The sequence below is a fragment of the Pinus tabuliformis genome, chromosome 2_1 (genome assembly GCF_031772625.1).
Source record: "Pinus tabuliformis cultivar Carrire ecotype Pingquan chromosome 2_1, CPIR1, whole genome shotgun sequence".
NCBI lineage: Eukaryota > Viridiplantae > Streptophyta > Pinopsida > Pinales > Pinaceae > Pinus > Pinus tabuliformis.
In genome coordinates, this window is record NC_142299.1 from 936,580,233 (window position 1) to 936,596,985 (window position 16,753).

The window sequence follows — 16,753 nt, forward strand, 5'->3', positions numbered from 1 at the left end:
TAGATCATGAAAATATTTTGAAGAAAATGTATTGTATTGGATCTTATTACAGGTCACCTTCCAGTTCGAAAAACCTCGGATCCTCATGATAAAGCATTTCACCCGACATCAAAAAATTTACGACCTCATGCTTTAGGGGGCAACTATTATAGACATATTTTGGCACTGCAACCCCAATCACATATGTCAATAAACCAAGGGCTCTCAAACCCCTAAAAGTTTTGTTTCATACCCTAAAGGAACAAGGTCAGCTGATTACATTATTTCCCATAACTTCTCCCTGAAAAACTACTCAGAACTGGTCAAAACTGGACCATACATGCTACTCCATGCTAAGGGTGTGATGCATCTCACCTGTTACACACGGGGGGTGTGATGCATACTGAAAATCCCTTCTATAGGGTGTGATGAGCAAGAGCGGACAAATGGCAGAAGCAGATTGCTAGGTGGAAACTCAAAGAATCTTCTAGAAACTGCTCATATGACACTTGCCCCTCTAAATTCGCCCAGGGATGAGTAAGAGATCATGAAATCTCCAAGTGGAACAAATAACTATCAGTGAAATGACACTAATAAAAATCCCAGAAGCTGACTCACTCTCCTACAAACATCTATATATGGATCCCTCATCCTAGAGATCCAAGGAGGCTGGAATTTTGTAATTTGTAAGGAAGTGTTGTTGGTTTCTCTTTGAAGACATTATATTGTTGGGTGATCTTGCTTTGTATGAGGTGAAGAGGGCTTTCATGCTGTGAGGATGATGCTGGATCAGACAACTTGGTTGCAATCCTCTCTTCTACTACTTCTATCAATAAAGCTATTTTAGTTTTTCTCCATGTGCTTGTATATCTCTAAATCTTGTATTTGTATATGCATTTGTATGGTTAATGTACATCTGATCCTACATCTTTTATGGTTATATATCACTATGCTTTGATGGTATTTTGCTGCTTTGACTCTACAGGTGTTCTTTGAAGCGGGACAAGTGAGAAAAGAGTGGCGAAAGCTCCATCAAGGGAAAGAGGAAACAAGCAAGGAGACTAGCGAAAGACTGAGGTTGGTACTCTCTGCTTCTCTCTCGTCTATCTCTCATAAAGGAAAACACAAGTAACTTTAGTTTTTTTGTTTCTAAGATAGCTACCCATCTTAGTGAGACTAGTAGCTCTGAATGGACACTAGTTTTCCCGATAATAATCAGTTGGTACCTTTTTGTTGATTCAAGTTTTGGAGCTCTCTCATTATTCTCTCTCTCTCTCACTCTCATCCACTTAAATTTTTCTTGGAGAACTCTAGCTTTAGATCAAGGAAGGAAAATCAAGCAAAGGGAAAGGAAGGAAAGCAAGGATCAAGGAAGGAAGAACAGGATTAGGCAGCTTCGGCAGGAATACTTGCAGGTAACATATTGCATGTGTGATTTCCTAGCTGGTTTTGACATGCATGGCTTTTCATTTTGATGTATGGTTCTCTTGTTTTTGGTGCATGGTTTTTTCGAGTTATGACAATGGTTTTTAGCCTAGACTTTCCCTTTTCCATATGCCATGGTGTGTTGGGATGTTTATCTTAGTTTTGAGCTTTGGATTTGCTGGATGGATTTTGAAATTCGGGGTGGAGGTAGTCTCAAGGTTCATTCACAAAGGCCTAGGAATCCCTTGACCAATTTTGGAGGGATACACGGTAAAGCCTGAGAGAGAAGTCTTGGTTTAGGGCCTAGTGATCTGGGTTTGGATTGCGGTAAATCTTGAGATACTGATCTTAGTTTAGGGCCTAGTGATCTGGGATTGGATTGCGGTAAAGCTTGAGAGACAAGGAGATGGAAAATTCCTCAAGGATAGTGATGGATTCTGGATGGAATTCCAAGTTTGGTTTAGTTGTGATTGGAGCATCGATTTTGGTGTGATCAAAGTTTGGTGAGGGTGGACGTGGTTTAACCTCTATATTCCCTTTGTTGTTTTTGTATTGTTTATCCATGAGATCCCACATTCATGCTTGAAATATGGCACGAGACTGATTGGCTGAAAGAAATATTTATTTTATCCATGTTTACCTTTGAGTGGTACGTGGAAGTCCTGAATCTGCTCAAATTTGTCTATGGTTAATGAAAGCTAAGTTCTCTTTCTTTTGCACTTGTTTATATGCAAATTTAGCGGTTGTTATATCTTTGTTATTTATATGGTTTTAGGTTGGTTCTAAGCATGGTTAGTTGACTTGTTTATGTCATTGTCATTTCATGTATTTACTTGTAATTGTTAAAATGATGGATGCAAGACATAATTGATGTCATAACAGTTTGAGGGAGAAGGTGGTGATCCTTCTTGTCATGTTTCGTAAGATTTTTTAGTCATTCATGTTATGTCATGTATCCTAGACATGTAGGTTACATTGATGCCAAGTGTTTGACAGAATTTCAGTCCCGATTGGGGACAGTCAGGCCTAGTCCCGTGGTTGATTTTTGGTTTAGTGTTCTTGTCATCATGTCTTTGATGGATTCTGGAAGTTACAACAAGCTTTTGGTAGTGGCCATAATTCTAGGCTAGAAAAATGACTTAAATTTTGTGGATGCTAGCACAGGTATGTTGGGAAAAGTACTTGGACGCAGGCATGCAGGGTTGTGGGAGCATCCAAAGGTCCCTAGATGATGGCATGCCCATAGCATGAGAGCGTCTAGAGGTAAAGATGTCTCAATGTTTAGTGGGACCCAAGGGCTAGATGCCTGAGTTGTTGGGATTTCTCTTGGGTGTATTGTTTCTAATTTAAAAGGTATGGTTGATGTGTTTCTATTGTTTCCATTTCCTTAAGGTCTCCAAGGAGGTTGAATCATATCAAGGTAGTCTCTCATCACGTGTTTACCCCGGTTGGATGGTTGCTTGGGTAGATGTGGGAGGAGGGTGGTTACAGATTTGTATCAGAGTGTGGTTGTGATCTCCTTGGGTGAATGTGTTTGTCATTCTTTTATGTCAGTTGTACATGTCTCATTCATCCTTTCGGTCTATGTGCTTGTTACATATGCATGGCATTGATCATGGTCGTAGTGATGTCACCATGGGAATAAGGATGGAATTGTGTGAAGCATGTTGTCATGAGTGTATGACTGGTTACATGTTGTTATTTGTCACTTACACGTGTCATTTTATATTCTTGGTTACATTCTCGTATGTTTGGTTATATTCTTGCATGCTTGGTTACATGTATCATTCTTGTAGGTTTGGTTACACGTATCGTTGTTCATGCTTGATCATATGTGTTCATGCATGTGTGAGGTCGATTACATATTTCTTATGCATGTTAATGTTTGCATGTGGTCAAGTATACAGTGGTGTTGTGGTTGTTGTTGTCATGCATGTAGTCATGGTATGTGTGTAGTTGATATGGTCATTCATTGATGACTAGATGCTAGCTAGACTGATGGTTACATGGTTATATGCTTATGTATCATATGTCTATATGTTGTTATGATTATGTTATACATGTATCACGATGATTTTATGATCTTGAAAATGAGATATCCTCCCCTAACTATGCTAAGCTACATTGGTTTATTGTGATTTGGTTTAGCTGAAATAGTATTCCTTGTAGGAAAGAGATCAAATGGCTAGTAAGATGGTAGACTACAAAGACTCTCCCTATGAACTAGATGTTTAGCATGGTGTTGGGAACTCCTCTGATTTGGTAGACACAATGAGAAGCTTGAAGGAATAAATAAGGATTTGTAAGGTGGACAATGACAAAATCATGTAGGCACAAGAGAAAGAAGAAGAGATTAATGCAATACTACTTCAGAGTTTTTCAGAATTGCAGCGAAAAGGATGACTTTGTATTAGCTATGAGTAGGAGGAAAAAACTAATGGTCATATGGTAGCAAGTCTTATGATGGTCACAGGTTGGATAAAGACAACACTATCAGAGATGGTAGGTTCTTGGAAACTTTGGATAGGAGAGGTGATCGACACAGGTACTATTCTAGTTTTGGTTCAGACAGGCATCATGATCGTCATAATTATTATCCTTACAGGAGGAATGATAAGGGATACTTGACATATGAGTTTAAGAATCAAAGCCACCTACCTTTGATGGAGAGATGAAGAAATCACAAGATGCATAGGCATGGTTTCTTGTTGTGCGGAAGTTCTTCAGATTGCATTATTATTCAGAAAACATGAAAGCAAAGATAGCCACTTTTAGTCTCAAAGGTAAAGCAGATATTTGGTGGGAAGATGTGAAGAATGTTAAAGGTATACATGAGGATTATTTGACTTGGCATGAGTTTGAGAGACTCTTCAAGAATAACTATTTGTTAGAGAGATACTCTGATGACAGAGCTAAGGAGTTTTATGAGTTACAGATGGGTTCCATGACAGATGATGAGTATACTAGAAAGTTCTTAGATCTCTTGAGATATGTGCCTTACCTCAAGGAGGAGAAGGCCAAGGTTTAGTGATTCATCAATGAAATTCCAGCAACATACAGAGAGAGGATTGAGTTTGATGAGCCTAGATCGTTGCAGGAGACCATAAGAATTTTGAAACATTGTTATGAGCAGTCGAAGCGCAAAGTTGAGCCTAAGTGTGACTTGAAAATAAATGAGAAAGCTAAAGGAAAATGACCACCAAAGCGAGGAATACCTCAATATGCAAGTTAGAAAGAAAATGTAGTCCCTTACAAGAGGCTCAGTACAACTGAGAAAGGACATGGAGAACAGCAGGCTAGAGGCGGTGGTAGCGAACCATTGCAGTGTTGGATATATGGTAAGGGTCATCGTAAGAGGTATTTTCCGTAGTATCAAAGTGATGGTAGACCCCATATCTACAATGTTCAGGAGGCACATGTAGTTGGTTATGTTGGTCATAGAATTCCTCGTATCTATGCAACTATGGACAACAGGAAGGTAGATCATCATGCATCTATCATTGAGATGGATGGTAATCTTTGTGATCAAGTTGTTTCTATTTTGATTAATCCTAGATATAACTATATTTATATTAATCCTGACCTGGTGGATAAGTTTGTTTTGAGAAAAGAAGTGCATGCAAAATCTTAGTTGGTGCAGTTGGCTACATGTACAAAGAAGAGAGTTCACGAATGGGTAAGAGCTTGTGTGTTTGAGTTAAATGGTATGCCTATAGCAGCACATTTGAATGTACTGCATTGGGTTTGTATAGTATGCTTTTGGGTATGGATTGGTTGTACCTTCACAGGACCAAAATTGATTGCTTCGACAACGCCATTGAGTGTGTGTACAATAGTGTGGAAAAATGAACTTCGTAGGGGAAGAATAAGCCTACATCAATGACAATGGTTACCACTATGCAAGCTAAGCATAGTTGCAGAAATGGTTGTGTGATGTTTGTAGTGCACATTTCTAGTGACAAAGGTAATGAAGTTGGGGATGCAGATGTTTTAAGTAGATACCTAGTTCTACAATATTTTCAGGGTGTATTTCCTAAGGACATTACAGAGTTTCCACCTCACAGGGAGGTAGAATTTTCTATTGAGTTGGTGTCAGGTGTAGCTCTGGCATCAAAGGAACCTTATCGGATGAGCACACCCGAGTTGCTAGAGTTGAAGTTGCAGTTAAAGGATATGCTTGATGAGGGATACATTAGGCCAATTTTAATGCCTTGGGGTGCACGAGTGTTGTTTGTAAAGAAGAAAAATGGCACTCTTAGATTTTGCATTGATTATAGGCAATTGAAAAAGGTAACGATTAAGAATAGGTACCCATTGTTGAGGATTGATGATTTGTTTGATCTGTTGAATGGGGTAGTAGTGTTCTTTAAGTAATTATTAACTACATTTATGTGTTTAATGAATAGTGTGTTGCATCCCTATCTGGACAATTTTGTTATTTTATTCATTGATGACATACTAGCATATTCTAAAAATGAGGAAGAACATGCTGAGCATTTAGCGGCAATGTTAAGATTGCTAAGAGAGCATTAGTTGTATGCTAACCTTAGAAAGTGCAGCTTCTTTCAAACTGAGGTAGATTACTTGGGGCATGTTGTCTCCAAGGAAAGAATAGCAATAGATCTAGAAAAAGATAAGGACCATGATGCAATGGGAAGCTCCTAATAATTTGGATAAGTTAAGATCATTTATGGGATTGGAAGGTTACTACAGGAGGTTCATCAGGAACGTCTCATGAATTTCATATCCTATCAAATCATTGCAAAGGAAAGGTAAAAGTTCGAATGGAAAGAAGAATGTACAACTAGTTTTGAGTAGCTCAAGCAGGTGTTGACATATGCACTAGTGTTAAAGATTGCATATCTGGACAAGGAGTTTGTAGTATGTACATATTCTTGCAAGAGAGGACTTGTTCAATTTCTCATACAAGAATCATAGGTAGTGTGCTATGAGTCACAGAAACCAAATGAGCATGAGCAGAACCATCTGATGAATGACCTTGAGCTAGCAGTGATCATACATGCATTGAATATGTGGAGGCATTATCTTCTTGGTAGGAGGTTTGTACTAATGAGTGATCATAGTGGATTGAGGTAGTTGTTTGACCTACTAAATCTAAATGTTATGCAAGCTAGATAGTTGGCCACCCTTAGTGAGTTTGAAATCAATATTAGATACATCAAAGGAAAGGAGAACCAAGTTATAGATGCTCTTAGTAGGAAGGTACTAGTAAATCATATAACAGTTATGAGTTCTTATGGGACAGTGTTACAAGATAGGATCTTTCGGGCACGACAACGGGATGACAAGTACATGGAAATCATGAACATGTTATAGTAGAGTAAAGATACAGATATAGGTGTAGGTATAGGTATAGGTACACATGCAAGTACAAGTATAGGTATAGGTGATCTGGATGTAGACTATCATCTCACGGAAGATGGTTTGGTGAGATTCAGGGACAGGATCTATGTACCAAATTGCAGTGAGCTCAAGAATCTTATCTTAAGGGATTTTCACAACAAGCCATACTCAAGTCACCCAGGATATCAGAAGACATTGACGGCAGTGAATAAGTTCTACTATTGGCCGAAAATGAAGAAGGAAGTGGCAGAGTTCATGGCTAGATGTTTATATTGTCAACAGTTAAAGGAAGAATGTAAGCATCAAGGTGGTCTAATATAGCCTATTGTGATTTCGAAATGGAAATGGGAAGTCATTTCCACGGATTTCATTATAGGTCTTTCGAGGACAGTGAGACAGGATGACTCTATTATGGTCGTGCTCGACAGGTTGAACAAGGTACTCACTTCATTCCAATGAAGACTACATATTCATACAGTGAGGTAGTACAGGTTTTCATCAAAGAGATAGTGAGATTACATGGTGTTCCGAAGAAGATTGTGTCATACAGGGATGCAAAGTTCACTTCCAAGCTCTATAAAGAGTTATTTTCAAGTTTGGGTACAGAGTTGGCCTTCAGTACATATTATCATCTACAGACAGATGGACAGATAGAGAGGGTCAATAGGATCTTTGGAGGATATGTTGAGGATGTATATGATGCACCAACAGAGGATATGGGAGGAGTATCTTCCATTGGTTGAGTTCGCATACAACAATGGTTATCAGGAGTCATTGAGGATGAATCCTTTTGAGGCATTATTTGTAAGCAATTGTAATACTCCCATCAGTTAGAGTGATCCAGTGAACAGGGTACTTATTGGACTGAATATGTTGGCAAACATGGAATAGGGAATGCAGATTATAAATAAGAATCTAAAGGTAGCACAAGATAGACAAAAGAGTTATGTGGATCGGCAGAGGTGTTCAAGGATTTTTAGGTTGGGGAGCATGTGTATTTGCGCATCAAGCCCAAGAAGAGCTCTTTGAGGATTGGATCATTTGATAGGTTGGCACCATGGTACTGTGGGCCTTTTGAGGTCCTTGAGAGGATTGGACCAGTGACCTATCAACTTGCATTGTCTCCAATAGTGAAATTCCATTATTTTCTCCATATTTCTTTTCTTAAGAGGTATATAAATGATATTGATCATGTTATTGATTGGACTGTATTGCAGGTGGATCGAGAAGGAGAGTTTCAGCCAAAGCCTCAATGCATATTGCAGTGGAAGCATATCATGCTTAGGAATAGAGCCATAGAGCAAGTTAAAGTGCAGTGGAAACATTTTGGGCCTGAAGAAGCTACATGGGATATTTTGGATCAAATGCAGGCCATGTATCTTTGATTGTTTGTCGGTCGATGTAAATATCGCCATGAGCTAAGTTATAAATCTCTAATAATCGATATGGTTGTTATCTTGTCATGATGTTTTGATTTTAAGGAGGTCTTTCATTATAAATACTGCAACGAGCTAATTTATAAAGCTCCATGGGAAGTATGTTTTCTTTTTAGTGGTTTTGCTAAGGTATTGGTGTTGTTTAACACTGAGGAAGGTGCTCCCCAAGGGGGAGGTTTCTGTAACAACCTTGGTGAAAAATTCATGTAATAAAAGTTAATAAAGGCAAAATAAGCCCACGGTTAAGGGACACTTATTCCAAGATGAATGTTGGGCAAAGATATCTTAGTGGGCATCACTGGATGTGTTTATGGCGAAGGAAATTGGTAAAGGCTAAGGCTAAGGCATTAAAAGGAAAAAATGGATTTTTGGCACATTTATTTATGAAAATAAAGGAAAATAGGAGAAAAGTAAGGTGAAATATCACAGGTTGCATGTGAGGAGGAAATTGAACGAAAATAAAGGAAAATAAATAAAATAAAGGCCTTGGTAACCTCTTGTCAGTCAAATTTTTGGAGCTCTCACATTATTCTCTCTCTCTCTCACTCTTGGCCACTTAGAGTTTCCTTGGAGCACTCTAGCTTTGGATCAAGGAAGAAAAAGCAAGCAAAGGGAAAGAAAGGATCAAGGAAGGGAGAGAAGGATCAGGTAGCTATGACATGAATACTTGCAGGTAACATATTACATGTGTGATTTCCTAGCTGGTTTTCGCATGCATGGCTTTGCATGTTGGTTTCTCTTATTGTCGGTGACATGGTTTTGCCAGGTTATGACAGAGGTTTTCAGCCTAGCCTTGCCTTTTTCTGGATGCCATGGTGTGTTGGAATGTTTATCTCAGTTTTGGGATTTGGATTTGTTGGATGGATTTTGGAATCTGGGGTGGAGGTGGTCTCAAGGTTCATTCCCAAAGGCCTATGAATCCCTTGACCGTTTTGGCAGGATACACGATAACGCCTGAGGGACAAGTCTCAATTTAGGGCCTAGTGATCCAGGTTTGGATTAAAGTAAATTCTGAGAAACTGGTATCATTTTAGGGCCTAGTGATCCGAGATTGGATTATGGTAAATCCTGTGGGACAAGGAGACAGAAAATTCCTTAAGGATAGTGATGGATTCTAGATGGCATTCCAATTTCGATTCGGTTGTGATTAGAGCACCATTTTTTGTGTGATCACGGTTTGGTGAGGGTGCGGGTGGTTTAGCCTTGGTTTTTTCTGGATTGGTTATCCATGATATCTCACATTCATGCTTGGAATATGGCATGGGTGTGACTGGCTAAAAGAAATATTTGGTCCAGTCATGTCTATGGTCGGGTGGTACGTGGAAGTCTCGAACCTAGTCAGATTTTCCTATGATTAATGAAAGCTAAGTTCTCTTCTTTTGCACTTGTTTAAATGTGGATTTAATGGATGTTATATCTATGTTATTTATATGGTTTTATGCTAGTTATAAGCATGGTTAATTGACTGTTTCATGTCATGGTAATTTCATGTATTTACTTGTAATTGTTAAAATGATGGATGAAAGACGTAATTGATGTCATAATAGTTCAAGGGAGAAGGTGGTGATCCTACTTTTCATGTTTCATAAGAGCTTTCATTCATTCATGCTTTGTATTGTATCATATACCTGTAAGTTTCATTGAAGCCAAGGGTTTCAAAAAATGTCAGTCCCGGTTGGGGATGGGCGGGCTTAGTCTTGAGGTAGATTTTTGGTTTATTAGTCTTCTCATCATGTCTTTGATGGATTCTATAAGTTACATCAAGTTTGTGGGCAGTGGCTAGAATTCTGGGCTAGAAAAGTGCCCTAAATTCTACGGATGTTGGCATAGGTATGCTTGGAAAATTCCTTGGATGTAGGCATGCAAGCTTGTGGGAGTGTCCAGAGGTCCCTGGATGCTGGTATGCACATAGCATGGGAGTGTCCAGAGATCCCTGGATGATGGCATGCACATAGCATGAGAGTGTCCAGAGGTAAAGACGTCTAAATGGTTAGTGGGACCTAGGGGCAGGATGCCTAAGTGGCTGGGATGTACCCTGGGGGTGTTTTTTTTGATGTAGAAGATATGGTTGATGTGTTTCCATCGATTCCATTTCCTTAAGGTTGTGAAGGAGGTTGAATCATATCAAAGTAGCCTCTTTTCACATGGTTACCCTATTTGGTCGATTTCTTGGGTAGATGTGGGAGGAGGGTGCTTACAGTGGATGTATCTCAAAAATTCCTAAAGAATGAATGACCTTTTGGCCTCTTTCTCCAATCGTATCTACCTCCTGTACCAATTCTAGTCTCTCTTGTATCATTTCAGGATAGCTAGCAGAATTGTTTTATCCATATATCTCAAACGGTAGACTAGGTTGACCTGAACTTTTTTGAGCATGTTTCCATCATTTTTACGCACCTCCCCATATAAAATCTTGAACAATGGATGCACAAATATCAAGACAATTTAAAAATGGTTGTAAGTGATTGTTACAGGTCTATTTGGGCATATCACTCCCAACATTCAGATCAATGCTATTATGGTTCATCAAACCCTAATTCAGTTTCTACATGCCCTAGACAAGTCATCACATTGAATGCCTTCATTTCTGAGAGTTTCTTGGCCTGAATCCTTCCTGAAATGACTCCTTGAGGGACTAGCGCAGCCTTGGTCAAGGGTAACTGCTCTCTAGAGCACTTAGGCCCATTCAAGCCTGCTCTATAGAGCACCTAGGCCCACTTTGACCTATGTTGGGCAAGATTGAGTGAAATCTTCATAGGGTTCTGGGAATGTTCCTACATTTTAGACCATTCTAGAAGATTCCCACCTCTTATCCTCTCCTCCCTTCCTCCATAACCATTCATTCTAGACCATGAATCAAATAACCTCCTATCCTCTCATCCCTTCCTCCATGGAAACTAACTCCCAAATTGGAAAGCCATTCAATGCCTAATTTATGACAAAAGCACCTCCATTTCCCTAAAAATTGTGCACTCATCATAGTGATCAAGGGATGGACTTTGAAGAATTTGTAAGGAGATATTTTTGGTTTGAGGTTTGAGATTATAGCAAGTATTGTTATGCTACCAAGGTGTTGTGCTTTTGGTGTGATGAAGGATGGAACTCAAGCTGGATGAGTGACATGGGATCGAACTTCTTTGGTTGTAACTCTTCCTTCTACTTAATAAAGTTGTTTACACATTTTACCATATTCTTATCTTTATGTATGATGATTATATGTGTAAATGTTTTTGATTCCATTTACTTATAGTATATAGATCTCTTGCTTTGATTGGTTTTTGTCCTATGTTTATGGTTGCAGGTATTGATCGATCGGATTTAGTTCGAGAAGGGGCGACAGAAGCTATTCAAAGGAGACAAAGGGAAGCAAAATATAACAAGTAGGTCCCTTGTATTATTTATCTTCTATAGGAAAAGGTGAAATTCTTTAATTCTGTTGTTCTAAGTGTAGCTACCCACTTAGGGAAGTTGTGTTTATCTGTAGATGCAAAATTCCACATAACAAATTGGCGACTCGACTAGGGATCGACCATCATTCCGGGTAGTTTATCCTCATCATAGTACACCATAGTAGAATTTACTTTCTTTCATTGATCTTATTTCATTCTTTTTGAAGTGTTTTTGGTCAAAAATTGAGGTTAGATGTCTTTTAATTGGCCTCTCTGGCACCAACGCAAACTTAGTCAAGGGACAATTGTTTGTTTAAAGATCAATGTTTCTATGGTTCTTAAATCAACTTGTGTCTCTTCTCCTATCCCTACTTTGACCTTGATTTTTTAGTGTTTCTTAAGATTTTTCTTTATCATTATCAATTCATTGTCAAAGTTATCTTATAGTTGATTAATATTTGTAAAAAGGAAGTGTCGTAAAGTCTTCATTTCTTTCAAAAAGGAACTATCTTCATTTCTTGCAAAAGATTGATTGATTGTGTGTGCATTAGTTTCCTTTTGTTCATATCAACACTAAAGGGGATAAAAATAAAAAAATTGCATCATGCATATTGTAATTTTTGAATGCTTGATAGGATTAGTTAGGGAAATTGCATTAGGTGTGCTCTTTGCTCTTTGTCAAAGATCTGATTACTATATCCCTTACTAGCTACGGTTTTCATTTTTAATTGAATGAAAGAATGTTTCTCATGTTCATTGCATTCTAGGAATTGCAAACATACATCATGTGGTGAACCTTGAAAGGAAAATTCTTAAGAAGATCAACTTAAAAGTTATCTGAATTAACCTAATGGAGCATTGTAACTTAACGCATAACATTTAGAGGTCCAGGCTAGAGACGTTTTCCGGCATTGTTAAACATAGCAGTTGTCTCTAACTTATTTGTGATACATTCCGAGTGTGATACCTCATTCCATGTACGTAATTATATTGTAGCTCATCCACGTACCTTTTGGTATATAGGGCAGTGTTACAGTACGTAAAGTATAAATGAATTCTCTCATTGTGCGGTTTCGCATTAGATAGCGCTAACACGGATTGGGCCTCCATGTAATTTTGGGTATATATGGGAGGACTACATTAGGTTTCTATCCATCCTTAGGTAACTGAGTTGACCACCTTGTACACTGTGATACATCGAACACAACATTTGGGGAGATTGCCTACACGTATGTTAAGTCCTTGGTTTACTAAGGTAGTATATTGCAGTTCACAATTTCTTGGTAATCCTTTTTCCTATATTATCCCTCTTTTGTTTTGTTATGTTATTTTCATTAAAATCAAATTAATTGACCGCAGATAACATCCTCCACACTCACTCCTTAGTTTATCTTAGGTTGAGACATATGGCAACAACTCTGGAGTCCACCGATCAAGGAATTCCTTTTGATGGGAATCCTAGTACTTTTCCTCCTTTCGAAAATATTGGTGCTCCTTATATGGCTACATTGCCCCTTCCAAGATTTACCATTGGTTTGCCAGTATGGTTGTTTATGACCTCCTTGTTTCAAAATGTCATGATTTCTCTGCAATTGAGTACTCCTCCAACTAGACAAAATCAACCTCCAGTTGATCCTAAAGTTGACCCTTTTCCTTCTTCCTCTGTTTTTTCTTCCTCCCCTTCTTCCTCTTCGCCTTGTGAAATTATTGACACTAGTAACTAGGTGGCTAAGAAGAAGAAGAAAGGGAAGAAGAAGAAGAAGAAAATTAAGCAAGGGGGAAACTAACAAACCATTGCTTTGAATGCAATTTCTGATGAGAAATTGTTCGATAAGCCTCACAAAATTCGATATCCATGAAAAATTTGTACGGGAGACCATATTCTTCGAAATTGTCCTGATATTCCTCAGATCTTAGAAGAATTGTCTTCTCGTTCACATCGTCCTGTGTCATCAACTTCTGGAGATCATGCTGGTGACACACCATCAACTAGTGGTAGTAAAGTTCATGGAAAGAAGGGTAAAGTTAAGTTTCCCTGTAGGTTATGTGAAGGGAATCACCCCATTCACCTTTGTCCCTATCTGGATGAAGCCAAAAAAGTGTTGGATAACTGTCCTGCTTCTCCGTAGTGACTTCCATCTGGTTACAGGAGACTATCCCTTAATCCTTCACGAGTTGATAAAGTGACTAACCAAAACCAACCATCGGTCAAACCCACTATGTCTGAATGTGAATCTCATGAGTTTATACCTTACCAATCATAGGTCGAGGAAATAGTTGACCTGATTTCACCTTCAGTTAATCATACTTTTCCCGTAGAGAGTGAGTATGATACCACTCAAGTTCTTTTCATTTCTTCAGATTCCAATGAGTTTAGAGGAAACCCTCCTGTTCCATCAATACAGAAGGAAAATCCTCCCATTCTCACAACTAAAGGGGGAAATTCTCTCGTTCTTACGGTACCCCCCCAAGTAGTATGGTCACTTCCATTGATTGGAATTGACTGGTAGGATGTCATCTTTCTTCTTATGTGCCTTTCCATATCATAGTACAGGTTTGTAATATGCTTGGACCTAGAACTATTATAGATGAAGGTGCATCTATGAGTATCCTTTCCTCCACTACTTGGCAAGCACTCGGGTCACCGCCGCTTGTGCCTGTTACCCAGAATCTATTAGATTTTAACAGAGGAACCAGTCAACCATTAGGGATCCTTCCTTAGTTGCCTATTACTTTGGGAGGAAAAATTGTTTAACGCAATGTGATGGTAGTCCCAGGCCCTTTAGATTACAATCTACTTCTTGGGTGCGACTATGTTTATGACATGGGAGCTATTGTTTCAACACTCTTTCGAGTGATGTGTTTCCCGCATGAAGGAAAAATTGTCACTGTTGACTAGCTTTCATTTCCCGATCCAAATATGGCTTCCAGTCAACCATCTTCCCTAAATGGTCCTTTTGTCCCAATGGTATCTTCCCCACCACAGGTCAACTATTTGGCAACCCGTTCCATGCCTACATCAACTGATGATCAATTCTGTGATGTTGTGTACTATGTACTGGGGGCATTGGAACCAGATCTCTCTAATGGATTTCTTGCTATGTATCCCTTCCAGAGCATAATTCTCCCATTTGATGAGAACCTCTTGGAAGAAATGACCTCTTATGGTTCGTGATCAAGGAATCATGAGGATAGTTCCTTGTCTTGTGTCAACCTCGTTAAAAAATGAAACAAGGAATATGAGGATAGTTCCTTGTCTTGTGTCAACCTCGTTAAAAATGAAACAAAGGGTATGAGGATAGTTCCTGGTCTTGTGTCAGCCTCGTTAAAAATGAAACAAGGAATATGAAGATAGATCTTTTACTGTGTCAGCCTTGTTAAAAAAATGAAATAGGTCCCAGAGCATAGTTCCTTGTCTTGTGTCAATCTTGTTAAAAAATGAAACAAGGAATCTGAGCAGAATTCCTTACCTTGTGTCAAGCTCGTTAAAAAATGAAACAAGGAATATGAGGATAGTTCCTGGTATTGTCTCAACCTCGTTAAAAAATGAAACAAAGGGCATGAGCATAGTTCCTTGTCTTTTGTCAACCTTGTTAAAAAAAATGAAACAAGGAATATGAGGATATTTCTTTTACTGTGTCAACCTCATTAAAAAAATGAAACAGGTCCCAGAGCATAGTTCCTTGTCTTGTGTCAAGCTCGTTTAAAAATGAAACAAGGAATCTCAGTAGAGTTCTTTTTCTTGTGTCAAGCTCATTAAAAAATGAAACAAGGTCCCCTAAAGCAAAGTTCCAATTCGAATCTTTGATTAGATCTCGTAAAATCAAATTCGAGTCTTTCACTTGATCTCGTATATCAACCTTCATTCAATCCACCTCATAGCCACGAGTAGTCTTGTTATTGGGAAAACTAGTGTCCATTCAAAGCTGCTAGTCCCACTAAGACAGGTAGCTATCTCAGAAACAAACAAACTAAAGTTACTTGTGTTTTCCTTTATGAGAGATAGATGAGAGAGAAGTAGTGGGTACCAACATCAGTCTTTTGCTAGTCTCCTTACTCGTTTCCTCTCTCCCTTGATAGAGCTTTCGCCACTCCTTTCTCACTTGTCCCGCTTCAAAGCATAGAGATCTATAACCATAAACAATGTAGGATCATATGTACATTAACCATATAAATGCATACACAAATACAAGATTCAAAGATATACAAGCATATGGAGGAAAACTCAAATAGATTTATTGATAGAAGTAGTAGAAGAGAGGATTACAACCAAGCTGTCTGATCCAGCATCATCCTCCCAGCATGAAAGCCCTCTTCACCTCATACAAATCAAGATCACCCAACAATGTCTTCAAAGAGAAACCAACAACACTTATTTGCAAATTACAAAATTCCAGCCTCCGGATCTCTAGGATTAGGGATCCATATATAGATGTTTGCAGGAGAGTGAGTCAGCTTCTGGGATTTTTATTAGTGTCATTTCATTGATAGTTCTTGGTTCCACTTGGAGATTTCATGATATCTTACTCATCCCTAGGCGAATTCAGAGAGGCAAGTGTCATATGAGCAGTTTCTAGAAGATTCTTTGAGTTTCCACCTAGCAAACTGCTTCTGCCATTTGTCTGCTCTCACTCATCACACCCTACAGAAGGGCTTTCCAGTATGCATCGCACCCCCCATGTGTAATAGGTGAGATGCATCGCACCCTATGCATGGAGCAGTCTGTATGGTCCTGTTTTGACCAGTTCTAAGTAGTTTTTCATGGAGAACTTTTGGGAGATGATGTAATCAGCTGACCTTGTTCCTTTAGGGTATGAAACAACACTTTTAGGGGTTTATAAGCCCTTGGTTTATGGACATATGTGATTGGGGTTGCAGTGCCCAAATATGTCTATAACAGTTTCCCCCTAAAGCATGAGGTCGTAAATCTTTTGATGTCGGGTGAAAAGCTTTATAATGAGGATCCTAGTTTTTTCGAACTGGAAGGTGACCTGTAATAAGATACAATACAATACATTTTCTTCACAATATTTTCATGATCTAGCTGAGGTAGGCATTCCCATGCTCAACTTTATAAATTTATTTTCATGTACATAGGACAGACAATCGTCTATGTGGCAGACTAATGATTCTGGTAGAGCCATCATCCCTTAGCTTGGA